This window comes from Bombina bombina, chromosome 3 (assembly GCF_027579735.1).
Source record: "Bombina bombina isolate aBomBom1 chromosome 3, aBomBom1.pri, whole genome shotgun sequence".
NCBI classification, from domain to species: domain Eukaryota; kingdom Metazoa; phylum Chordata; class Amphibia; order Anura; family Bombinatoridae; genus Bombina; species Bombina bombina.
In genome coordinates, this window is record NC_069501.1 from 482,123,944 (window position 1) to 482,137,003 (window position 13,060).

General features: G+C 42.1%; 1 protein-coding gene across 1 annotated transcript in view; it reads left to right on the top strand.

Annotated features, from left to right (window-relative positions):
- Window positions 1–13,060, top strand: part of ACACA (acetyl-CoA carboxylase alpha) — a 1,007,059-nt gene that overhangs the window by 659,388 nt on the left and 334,611 nt on the right. The window lies entirely within an intron of this gene.

The following is a 13,060-nucleotide window of genomic DNA, read 5'->3' on the forward strand; positions in this document are numbered from 1 at the left end:
TGCTATATAGCTCCTCCCCTCACTGCCATACCCAGTCATTCTCTTGCAACTCTCAACAAAGATGGACGTAGTAAGAGGAGAGTGGTGTATTATAGTTAGTTTTTTAACTTCAATCAAAAGTTTGTTATTTTTAAATGGTACCGGAGTGTACTGTTTCATCTCTGGCAGCATTAGAAGAAGAATCTGCCTGTGATTTCTATGATCTTAGCAGAAGTAACTAAGATCCATTGCTGTTCTCACATATTCTGAGGAGTGAGGTAACTTCAGAGAGGGAATGGCGTGCAGGTTTTCCTGCAATAAGGTATGTGCATTAATATTTTTCTAGGGATGGAATTTGCTAGAAAATGCTGCTGATACCGGATTAATGTAAGTAAAGCCTTAAATGCAGTGATAGCGACTGGTATCAGGCTTATTAATAGAGATACATACTCTTATAAAAGTGTAATATAAAACGTTTGCTGGCATGTTTAATCGTTTTTATATATGTTTGGTGACAACTTATTGGGGCCTAGTTTTTTTCCACATGGTTAGTTTGATTTTTGCCTAGAAACAGTTCCTGAGGCTTTCCACTGTTGCAATATGAGTGGGAAGGGCCTATTTTAGTGCTTTTCGGTGCAGATAAAAATACTGACAGAGACATTCAGCTTCTTCCTGCATGATCCAGGACATCTCTGAAGGGCTCAAAAGGCTTCAAAGTCGTGTTTGAGGAGGGTAACAATCACAGTAGACTGTGGCAGTTGTTGTGACTGTGTTTAAAAAACGTTTTTGTCATTTATTATTCTGTTTTTGTTATTAAGGGGTTAATCATCCATTTGCAAGTGGGTGCAATGCTCTGCTGACTTGTTACATACACTGTAAACATTTTGTTAGTGTAACTGCCTTTTTTCACTGTTATTTCAAATTTTGTCAAAATTTGTTTCTCTTAAAGGCACAGTAAAGTTTTTTATATTGCTTGTTAACTTGCTTTAAATTGTTTTCCAAGCTTGCTAGTCTCATTGCTAGTCTGTACAAACATGTCTGAAACAGAGGATACTTGTTCATTATGTTTAAAAGCCATGGTGGAGCCCCATAGGAGAATGTGTACTAAATGTATTGATTTCACCTTAAACAGTAAAGATCAGTCTTTATCTATAAAAGAATTGTCACCAGAGGGGTCTGTCGAGGGGGAAGTTATGCCGACTAACTCTCCCCACGTGTCTGACCCTTCGCCTCCCGCTCAAGGGACGCACGCTAATATGGCGCCAAGTACATCAGGGACGCCCATAGCGATTACTTTGCAGGACATGGCTGCAATCATGAATAATACCCTGTCAGAGGTATTATCCAGATTGCCTGAATTGAGAGGCAAACGCGATAGCTCTGGGGTTAGACGAGATACAGTGCGCGTAGATGCTGTAACTATGACACAATTGCAGTGCCAGAGAAATTGTGTAGGCTGGATAAATACTATGCAGTGCCGGTGAGTACTGATGTTTTTCCAATACCTAAAAGGCTTACAGAAATTATTAGTAAGGAGTGGGATAGGCCTGGTGTGCCCTTTTCCCCACCTCCTATATTTAGAAAAATGTTTCCAATAGATGCCACTACATGGGACTTATGGCAGACTGTCCCTAAGGTGGAGGGAGCAGTTTCCACTTTAGCAAAGCGTACCACTATCCCGGTTGAGGACAGTTGTGCTTTTTCAGATCCAATGGATTAAAAAATTAGAGGGTTACCTTAAGAAAATGTTTATTCAACAAGGTTTTATTTTACAGCCCCTTGCATGCATTGCGCCTGTCACTGCTGCGGCGGCATTCTGGTTTGAGGCCCTGGAAGAGGCCATCCATACAGCTCCATTGACTGAAATTGTTGACAAGCTTAGAACTCTTAAGATAGCTAACTCATTTGTTTCTGATGCCATTGTTCATTTGACTAAACTAACGGCTAAGAATTCCGGATTCGCCATCCAGGTATGTAGGGCGCTATGGCTCAAATCCTGGTCAGCTGATGTGACTTCAAAGTCTAAATTACTCAACATTCCTTTCAAGGGGCAGACCTTATTCGGGCCTGGTTTGAAAGAAATTATTGCTGACATTACTGGAGGTAAGGGTCATACCCTTCCTCAGGACAGGGCCAAATCAAAGGCCAAACAGTCTAATTTTCGTGCCTTTCGAAATTTCAAGGCAGGTGCAGCATCAACTTCCTCTGCTTCAAAACAAGAGGGAACTTTTGCTCAATCCAAGCAGGCCTGGAAACCTAACCAGTCCTGGAACAAGGGCAAGCAGGCCAGAAATCCTGCTGCTGCCTCTAAGACAGCATGAAGGAGCGCCCCCCTATTCGACAACGGATCTAGTAGGGGGCAGACTCTCTCTCTTCGCCCAGGCATGGGCAAGAGATGTTCAGGATCCCTGGGCGTTGGAGATCATATCTCAGGGATATCTTCTGGACTTCAAAGCTTCTCCTCCACAAGGGAGATTTCACCTTTCAAGATTATCTGCAAACCAGATAAAGAAAGAGGCATTCCTAAGCTGCGTACAAGATCTCCTTGTAATGGGAGTGATCCATCCAGTTCCGCGGACGGTTTTATTCAAATCTGTTTGTGGTTCCCAAAAAAGAGGGAACCTTCAGACCAATTTTGGATTTAAAGATCCTAAACAAATTCCTCAGAGTTCCGTCATTCAAGATGGAAACTATTCGAACCATTTTACCCAGGATCCAAGAGGGTCAGTACATGACCACAGTGGACTTAAAGGATGCCTACCTTCACATTCCGATTCACAAGAATCATCATCAGTTCCTGAGGTTTGCCTTTCTAGACAGGCATTACCAATTTGTAGCTCTTCCATTCGGGTTGGCTACAGCCCCAAGAATTTTTACAAAGGTTCTGGGCTCACTTCTGGCGGTCCTAAGACCGCGAGGCATAGCGGTGGCTCCTTACCTGGACGATATCCTGATACAGGCGTCAAGCTTTCAAATTGCCAAATCTCATACAGAGATAGTTCTGGCATTCCTGAGGTCGCATGGGTGGAAAGTGAACGAAGAAAAGAGTTCTCTATCTCCTCTCACGAGGGTTTCCTTCCTAGGAACTCTAATAGATTCTGTAGAAATGAAAATTTACCTGACGGAGTCCAGGTTATCAAAACTTCTAAATGCTTGCCGTGTTCTTCACTCCATTCCGCGCCCCACGGTGGCTCAGTGCATGGAAGGAATCGGCTTAATGGTAGCGGCGATGGGCATAGTGCCATTCGCGCGCCTGCATCTCAGACCGCTGCAATTATGCATGCTCAGTCAGTGGAATGGGGATTACACAGATTTGTCCCCTCTACTAAATCTGGATCAGGAAACCAGAGATTCTCTTCTCTGGTGGTTATCTCGGGCCCATCTGTCCAAGGGTATGACCTTTCGCAGACCAGATTGGACAATTGTAATAACAGATGCCAGCCTTCTAGGTTGGGGTGCAGTCTGGAACTCCCTGAAGGCTCAGGGTTCATGGACTCAGGAGGAGAAACTCCTCCCAATAAATATTCTGGAGTTAAGAGCAATATTCAATGCTCTTCTGGCTTGGCCTCAGCTAGCAACACTGAGGTTCATCAGATTTCAGTCGGACAACATTACGACTGTGGCTTACATCAACCATCAAGGGGGAACCAGGAGTTCCCTAGCGATGTCAGAAGTCTCCAAGATAATTCGCTGGGCAGAGACTCACTCTTGCCACCTGTCAGCGATCCATATCCCAGGTGTAGAGAAGTGGGAGGCGGATTTTCTAAGTCGTCAGACTTTTCATCCGGGGGAATGGGAACTCCATCCGGAGGTGTTTGCTCAATTGGTTCTCCGTTGGGGCAAACCAGAATTGGATCTCATGGCGTCTCGCCATAACGCCAAGCTTCCTTGTTACGGATCCAGGTCCAGGGACCCAGAAGCGGCACTGATAGATGCTCTAGCAGCGCCTTGGTTCTTCAACCTGGCTTATGTGTTTCCACCGTTTCCTCTGCTCCCTCGTCTGATTGCCAAAATCAAACAGGAAAGAGCATCGGTGATATTGATAGTGCCTGCGTGGCCACGCAGGACCTGGTATGCAGACCTAGTGGATATGTCATCCTTTCCACCATGGACTCTGCCTCTGAGACAAGACCTTCTAATACAAGGTCCTTTCAATCATCCGAATCTACTTTCTCTGAGACTGACTGCATGGAGATTGAACGCTTGATCCTATCAAAGCGTGGCTTCTCCGAGTCAGTAATTGATACCTTAATACAGGCACAAAAGCCTGTCACCAGGAAAATTTACCACAAGATATGGCGTAAATATCTTCATTGGTGTGAATCCAAGAATTACTCATGGAGTAGGGTTAGGATTCCTAGGATATTGTCCTTCCTCCAAGAGGGTTTGGACAAAGGATTATCAGCTAGTTCTTTAAAGGGACAGATTTCTGCTCTGTCTATTCTTTTACACAAACATCTAGCAGAAGTTCCAGACGTTCAGGCATTTTGTCAGGCTTTAGTTAGAATTAAGCCTGTGTTTAAACCTGTTGCTCCTCCATGGAGCTTAAACTTGGTTCTTAAAGTTCTTCAAGGGGTTCCGTTTGAACCCCTTCATTCTATTGATATCAAACTTCTTTCATGGAAAGTTCTTTTTCTGATGGCTATTTCCTCGGCTCAAAGAGTCTCGGAGTTATCTGCCTTACATTGTGATTCTCCTTATCTGATCTTTCATTCAGATAAAGTTGTTCTGCGTACAAAACCTGGGTTTTTACCTAAGGTGGTTTCTAACAAGAATATCAATCAAGAGATTGTTGTTCCATCATTATGTCCTAATCCTTCTTCAAAGAAGGAACGTCTTTTGCATAATCTAGACGTAGTCCGTGCCTTGAAGTTTTACTTACAGGCTACTAAAGATTTTCGCCAAACATCTAACCTGTTTGTTGTTTACTCTGGACAGAGGAGAGGTCAGAAGGCCTCGGCAACCTCTCTTTCTTTTTGGCTTCGGAGTATAATCTGTTTAGCCTATGAGACTGCTAGACAGCAGCCTCCTGAAAGGATTACAGCTCATTCTACTAGAGCTGTGGCTTCCACCTGGGCCTTTAAAAATGAGGCCTCTGTTGAAGAGATTTGCAAGGCTGCAACTTGGTCTTCCCTTCATACTTTTTCCAAATTTTACAAATTTGATACTTTTGCTTCTTCGGAGGCTGTTTTTGGGAGAAAGGTTCTACAGGCAGTGGTTCCTTCCGTTTAAGTTCCTGCCTTGTCCCTCCCATCATCCGTGTACTTTAGCTTTGGTATTGGTATCCCACAAGTAATGGATGATCCGTGGACTGGATACACTTAACAAGAGAAAACATAATTTATGCTTACCTGATAAATTTATTTCTCTTGTAGTGTATCCAGTCCACGGCCCGCCCTGTCCTTTTCAGGCAGGTCTAAATTTTAATTAAACTACAGTCACCACTGCACCGTATGGTTTCTCCTTTCTCGGCTTGTTTCGGTCGAATGACTGGATATGGCAGTGAGGGGAGGAGCTATATAGCAGCTCTGCTGTGGGTGATCCTCTTGCAACTTCCTGTTGGGAAGGAGAATATCCCCACAAGTAATGGATGATCCGTGGACTGGATACACTATAAGAGAAATAAATTTATCAGGTAAGCATAAATTATGTTTTTTTTCTTTTATGATTCAAATAGAGCATGAAATTTTAAGCAACTTTCTAATTTACTCCTATTATCATTTTTTTCTTTGTATCTTTAATTGAAAAGGAATGTAAGCTCAGGAGCAGGACCATTTTTTGGTTCAGCACCTGGTTAGCACTTGCTGATTGGTGGCTACATTTATCTGCCAATCAGCAAGCACTGCCCAGGTGCTGAACCAAAAAATGGGCCAGCTCCTAAGCTTGCATTCCTGCTTTTCAAATATAGATACCAAGAGAATGAAGGAAAATTGATAATAGGAGTAAATTAGAAAGTTGATTAAAGTTACATGCTCTATCTGAATCATGAAGAAAAAATGTTTGTTTCATATACCTTAAAGCAGGGGTATCAAGCTGTATCTAGGGGCCACTTGCAAAGTGTTCTTCTTCCGTGGGGGCCACTAAAACAGAGTGAGTGCTCTTGAACAGGTTATATTAGGAACTGGAAGGGACATTTACCCACGTAGTAGCTTAAGGTGGTATACCAAAAACAGACATACACAGTCATCTATATCTTTGTGAATGCCAAGTAAAGAGATAATACTGGAACTGTATAACAGCAGTTATCCAAGTAGTGCATGGTGAGAGTCTAAAGGATCGCCAAAAGAGAACGGCGCACTGGAACATCAGAACTCCATGCAGAAGAGTAAAAATCCAAAAATGTATTGCATCAAATTAAAAGCAAAAAAGTTCAAACCGCACACATAGAATCAAGAAAGTTGAGTGGACATAATCACATGCAGATGCGCTTCTTGCGCATGCACACTTGGTCACTGCATGATGGGTGGGAATCTACATTGGACAATGCATAGGAGGGCCAGGGGAAACTATCTTGAGGGCCGCATATGGCCCTGGGGCCTGTACTTTGAGACCACTGCCTTAAAGTAACATTGTTTATTTTATGTTAATTTATGTCGCTGAGATACAATGTCTTCTTTATTTCCAAACAGTGTAGAGTTTTTAACTATGGGCAGGTACTCAAATTTTACTGCTGTCTTTTTATCATGTGTGTTTTTACTTCTAATTCTATGGTAATTGGCATATTGTTTTAACTAATTTTATATAGGTCCTATTAGGAAATGTTATGAGGAATACATTCTTTAGTTTAATGCCCCTTTATACTTCCTGTATTCCTATATGTTGGAAACATAATGCCCCATTGGCAATAACAAAAAAATAAAAATTTGTATTAGAAACCGCCATTGTTTATGTTCAAAGAGAATATTTTTTGCTTTTTGACTGTTCATATTTTCTTTTTGTAGTAGAAAGGTGATCATTAAGTTGTCAGGCTTCCTATAACTTTTTTCTTAGTCTTAGCAATATAATAAAGTTATGTTATATATGTTCCTATTATATATCATCAACAAAGAACTGTGTTGCAAAACATCTGCATACAAAATAAATGTTTTAAAGCTTTTAAAACACATCTTAAAAAAATCTGGCATTGTTTTGCAGTCCAGGGACATTACTCTTGAAAAGGCTCTTATGTATATCTTATCTCCTCTGCTGTGGCCTTTAAAGGGCCACTAAACCCAAAATCTTTCTTTCATGATTCAGATAGAACATACAAATTTAAACAACATTACAATTTACTTCTATTATTTATTTTGCTTAATGTTTTAGATATCCTTATTTGAAGAAAAAGCAATGCACATGGGTGAGCCAATCACATGAGGCTTCTATGTGCAGCAACCAATCAGCAGCTAGTGAGCATATCTAGATATGTTTTTCATCAAAGAATATCAAGAGAATAAAACAAATTAGATAATAGAATTAAATTAGAAAGATGTTTAAAAACGCCTTGTCTTTCTAAATCATGAAAGAAAAAAATGTGGGTTTCATGTCCCTTTAAGTACAGGTGATTAATGAGCTTCTAATCAAGCAATCAGTGTGTATAATGTTGTAAGGTCAGGGTTCTGAATTCCTCAAAATATGTGCTATCCTCTTACGAAGCAGAGGGAAAAAATGCAATGGGAAAAATAATTAATAAAACTACATTCCAAACATTTTTTTGTTTGAAAAATTGTTTCAATTTGTGTACCTACATAATGTAGTGATTGGCGAGAAATTTAAATTGAGAGCATCTCTAGCTCCTGTGTCCAACACAAAGTTAAAGAAGACCTGCAATGTATCTCTCTTTCTTTTTTCTGAAGCGCCAATAGGTAAATTCTGCTATTCCAAATAATGTTTCTCCAACATAGGTGTGTCCGGTCCACGGCGTCATCCTTACTTGTGGGATATTCTCTTCCCCAACAGGAAATGGCAAAGAGCCCAGCAAAGCTGGTCACATGATCCCTCCTAGGCTCCGCCTACCCCAGTCATTCTCTTTGCCGTTGCACAGGCAACATCTCCACGGAGATGGTTAAGAGTTTTTTTTTTTGTTTTTTTTTTTCCCCTATGGGGACCGGTAAGCCATTTTCTTAGATTAAGTAAAAGAATAAAGGGCTTCATAAGGGCTTAAAAAACTGGTAGACATTTTTCTGGGCTAAAACGATTACTTTGCTAAACATATTTTGCAGAGTATAACTCTTAATAGTTATTATAATCTTGGGGATTGTTTTAAAAAAAACGGCAGGCACTGTATTGGACACCTTTTTCAGATGGGGGCCTTTTCTAGTCATAGGCAGAGCCTCATTTTCGCGCCACTAATGCGCAGTTGTTTTTGGAGAGCAAGGCATGCAGATGCATGTGTGAGGAGCTTAGAACCACTGAAAAAGCTTATAGAAGGCGTCATTTGGTATCGTATTCCCCTCTGGGCTTGGTTGGGTCTCAGCAAAGCAGATAGCTGGGACTGTATAGGGGTTAAATGTAAAAACGGCTCCGGTTCCGTTATTTTAAGGGTTAAAGCTTTCAAATTTGGTGTGCAATACTTTTAAGGCTTTAAGACACTGTGGTGCAATTTTGTTGAATTTTGAACAATTCCTTCATACTTTTTCACATATTCAGTAATAAAGTGTGTTCAGTTTAAAATTTAAAGTGACAGTAACGGTTTTATTTTAAAACGTTTTTTGTGCTTTGTTGACAAGTTTAAGCCTGTTTAACATGTCTGTACCACCAGATAAGCGATGTTCTATATGTATTAAAACCAAGGTTTCTCCCCATTTAAATTTATGTGATGATTGTGCCATAGTGTCCAAACAAAGTAGGGACAATGATGCCACAGATAATGATATTGCCCAAGATGATTCCTCAAATGAGGGGAGTAAGCATGATACTGCATCATCCCCTTCTGTGTCTACACCAGTTTTGCCCACACAAGAGGCCCCTAGTACATCTAGTGCGCCAATACTTATTACCATGCAACAATTAACGGCTGTAATGGATAATTCTATTGCAAACATTTTATCCAAAATGCCTACTTATCAGAGAAAGCACGATTGCTCTGTTTTAAACACTGAAGAGCAAGAGGACGCTGATGATAACTGTTCTGACATACCCTCACACCAATCTGAAGGGGCCAGGAGGGAGGTTTTGTCTGAGGGAGAAATTTCAGATTCAGGAAAAATTTCTCAACAAGCTGAACCTGATGTTGTAACATTTAAATTTAAATTAGAACATCTCCGCGCACTGCTTAAGGAGGTATTATCTACTCTGGATGATTGTGACAATTTGGTCATTCCAGAGAAATTATGTAAGATGGACAAGTTCCTAGAGGTTCCGGTGCCCCCCGATGCTTTTCCTATACCCAAGCGGGTGGCGGACATAGTAAATAAGGAGTGGGAAAGGCCCGGCATACCTTTTGTTCCTCCCCCTATATTTAAAAAATTATTTCCTATAGTCGACCCCAGAAAGGACTTATGGCAGACAGTCCCCAAGGTCGAGGGGGCGGTTTCTACTCTAAACAAACGCACTACTATTCCTATAGAAGATAGTTGTGCTTTCAAAGATCCTATGGATAAAAAAATAGAGGGTTTGCTTAAAAAGATGTTTGTTCAGCAAGGTTACCTTCTACAACCAATTTCATGCATTGTTCCTGTCACTACGGCAGCGTGTTTCTGGTTCGAAGAACTAGAAAAGTCGCTCAATAAAGAATCTTCGTATGAGGAGGTTATGGACAGAGTTCAAGCACTTAAATTGGCTAACTCTTTTATTTTAGATGCCGCTTTGCAATTAGCTAGATTAGCGGCGAAAAATTCAGGGTTTGCTATCGTGGCGCGCAGAGCGCTTTGGCTAAAGTCTTGGTCAGCGGATGTGTCTTCCAAGACAAAATTGCTTAACATCCCTTTCAAGGGTAAAACACTGTTTGGTCCTGATTTGAAAGAGATTATTTCAGACATCACTGGGGGAAAGGGCCACGCCCTCCCTCAGGATAGGTCTTTTAAGGCTAAAAATAAGCCTAATTTTCGTCCCTTTCGCAGAAACGGACCAGCCTCTAATTCTACATCCTCTAAGCAAGAGGGTAATACTTCACAAACCAAACCAGCCTGGAGACCGATGCAAGGCTGGAACAAGGGTAAGCAGGCCAAGAAGCCTGCCACTGCTACCAAAACAGCATGAAGGGATGGCCCCCGATCCGGGACCGGATCTGGTGGGGGGCAGACTTTCTCTCTTTGCTCAGGCTTGGGCAAGAGATGTTCAGGATCCTTGGGCACTAGAAATAGTTTCTCAAGGTTATCTCCTAGAATTCAAGGAACTACCCCCAAGGGGAAGGTTCCACAGGTCTCAATTATCTTCAAACCAAATAAAAAGACAGGCATTCTTACATTGTGTAGAAGACCTGTTAAAGATGGGAGTAATTCATCCAGTTCCAATAGGAGAACAAGGGATGGGGTTTTACTCCAACCTGTTCATAGTTCCCAAAAAAGAGGGAACATTCAGACCAATTTTAGATCTCAAGATCCTAAACAAATTTCTCAGGGTTCCATCGTTCAAAATGGAAACCATTCGAACGATCCTTCCCACCATCCAGGAAGGTCAATTTATGACCACGGTGGATTTAAAGGATGCGTACCTACATATTCCTATCCACAAGGAACATCATCAGTTCCTAAGGTTTGCTTTTCTGGACAAGCATTACCAGTTTGTGGCACTTCCATTCGGATTAGCCACTGCTCCGAGAATTTTCACAAAGGTACTAGGGTCTCTTCTAGCGGTTCTAAGACCAAGGGGCATTGCAGTAGTACCTTACTTGGACGACATCCTGATTCAAGCGTCGTCTCTGTCAAAAGCAAAGGCTCATACGGACATCGTCCTAGCCTTTCTCAGATCTCACGGATGGAAAGTGAACAAAGAAAAAAGTTCTCTGTCCCCGTCAACAAGAGTTCCCTTCTTGGGAACAATAATAGATTCCTTAGAAATGAGGATTTTTCTGACGGAGGTCAGAAAATCAAAAATTCTAAGCTCTTGTCAAGTACTTCATTCTGTTCTTCGTCCTTCCATAGCGCAGTGCATGGAAGTAATAGGATTGATGGTTGCAGCAATGGACATAGTTCCTTTTGCACGAATTCATCTAAGACCATTACAACTGTGCATGCTCAGACAGTGGAATGGGGATTATACAGACTTGTCTCCGACGATTCAAGTAGATCAAAAGACCAGAGATTCACTCCGTTGGTGGCTGATCCTGGACAACCTGTCACAGGGAATGAGCTTCCGCAGACCAGAGTGGGTCATTGTCGCGACCGACGCCAGTCTGGTGGGCTGGGGCGCGGTCTGGGAGCCCCTGAAAGCTCAGGGTCTATGGTCTCGGGAAGAATCTCTTCTCCCGATAAACATTCTGGAACTGAGAGCGATATTCAATGCTCTCAAAGCTTGGCCTCAACTAGCAAAGGCCAAATTCATAAGGTTTCAATCAGACAACATGACGACTGTTGCATATATCAACCATCAGGGGGGAACAAGGAGTTCCCTGGCGATGGAGGAAGTGACCAAGATAATTCAATGGGCGGAGGATCACTCCTGCCACTTTTCTGCAATCCACATCCCAGGAGTGGAAAATTGGGAAGCGGATTTTCTGAGTCGTCAGACTTTCCATCCGTGGGAGTGGGAACTCCATCCGGAAATCTTTGCCCAAATAACTCAATTATGGGGCATTCCAGACATGGATCTGATGGCCTCTCGTCAGAACTTCAAGGTTCCTTGCTACGGGTCCAGATCCAGGGATCCCAAGGCGACTCTAGTAGATGCACTAGTAGCACCTTGGACCTTCAACCTAGCTTATGTATTCCCACCGTTTCCTCTCATTCCCAGGCTGGTAGCCAGGATCAATCAGGAGAGGGCTTCGGTGATCTTGATAGCTCCTGCGTGGCCACGCAGGACTTGGTATACAGACCTGGTGAATATGTCATCGGCTCCACCATGGAAGCTACCTTTGAGACAGGACCTTCTTGTTCAAGGTCCATTCGAACATCCGAATCTGGTTTCCCTCCAACTGACGGCTTGGAGATTGAACGCTTGATTTTATCAAAGCGTGGGTTTTCAGATCCTGTAATAGATACTCTGATTCAGGCTAGAAAGCCTGTAACTAGAAAAATTTACCATAAAATATGGAAAAAATATATCTGTTGGTGTGAATCTAAAGGATTCCCATGGAACAAGATAAAAATTCCTAAGATTCTATCCTTTCTACAAGAAGGTTTGGAGAAAGGATTATCTGCAAGTTCTCTGAAGGGACAGATCTCTGCTTTATCTGTTTTACTTCACAAAAGGCTGGCAGCTGTGCCAGACGTTCAAGCGTTTGTTCAGGCTCTGGTTAGAATCAAGCCTGTTTACAGACCTTTGACTCCTCCCTGGAGTCTAAATCTAGTTCTTTCAGTTCTTCAAGGGGTTCCGTTTGAACCCTTACATTCCGTAGATATTAAGTTATTATCTTGGAAAGTTTTGTTTTTGGTTGCAATTTCTTCTGCCAGAAGAGTTTCAGAGTTATCTGCTCTGCAGTGTTCTCCGCCCTATCTGGTGTTCCATGCAGATAAGGTGGTTTTGCGTACTAAGCCTGGTTTTCTTCCGAAAGTTGTTTCCAACAAAAATATTAACCAGGAGATAGTTGTACCTTCTTTGTGTCCGAATCCAGTTTCAAAGAAGGAACGTTTGTTACACAATTTGGACGTAGTCCGTGCTCTAAAATTCTATTTAGAGGCTACTAAAGATTTCAGACAAACATCTTCTTTGTTTGTTGTTTATTCTGGTAAAAGGAGAGGTCAAAAAGCAACTTCTACCTCTCTTTCCTTTTGGCTTAAAAGCATTATCCGATTGGCTTATGAGACTGCCGGACGGCAGCCTCCTGAAAGAATCACAGCTCACTCCACTAGGGCTGTGGCTTCCACATGGGCCTTCAAGAACGAGGCTTCTGTTGACCAGATATGTAAGGCAGCGACTTGGTCTTCACTGCACACTTTTGCCAAATTTTACAAATTTGATACTTTTGCTTCTTCGGAGGCTATTTTTGGGAGAAAGGTTTTGCAAG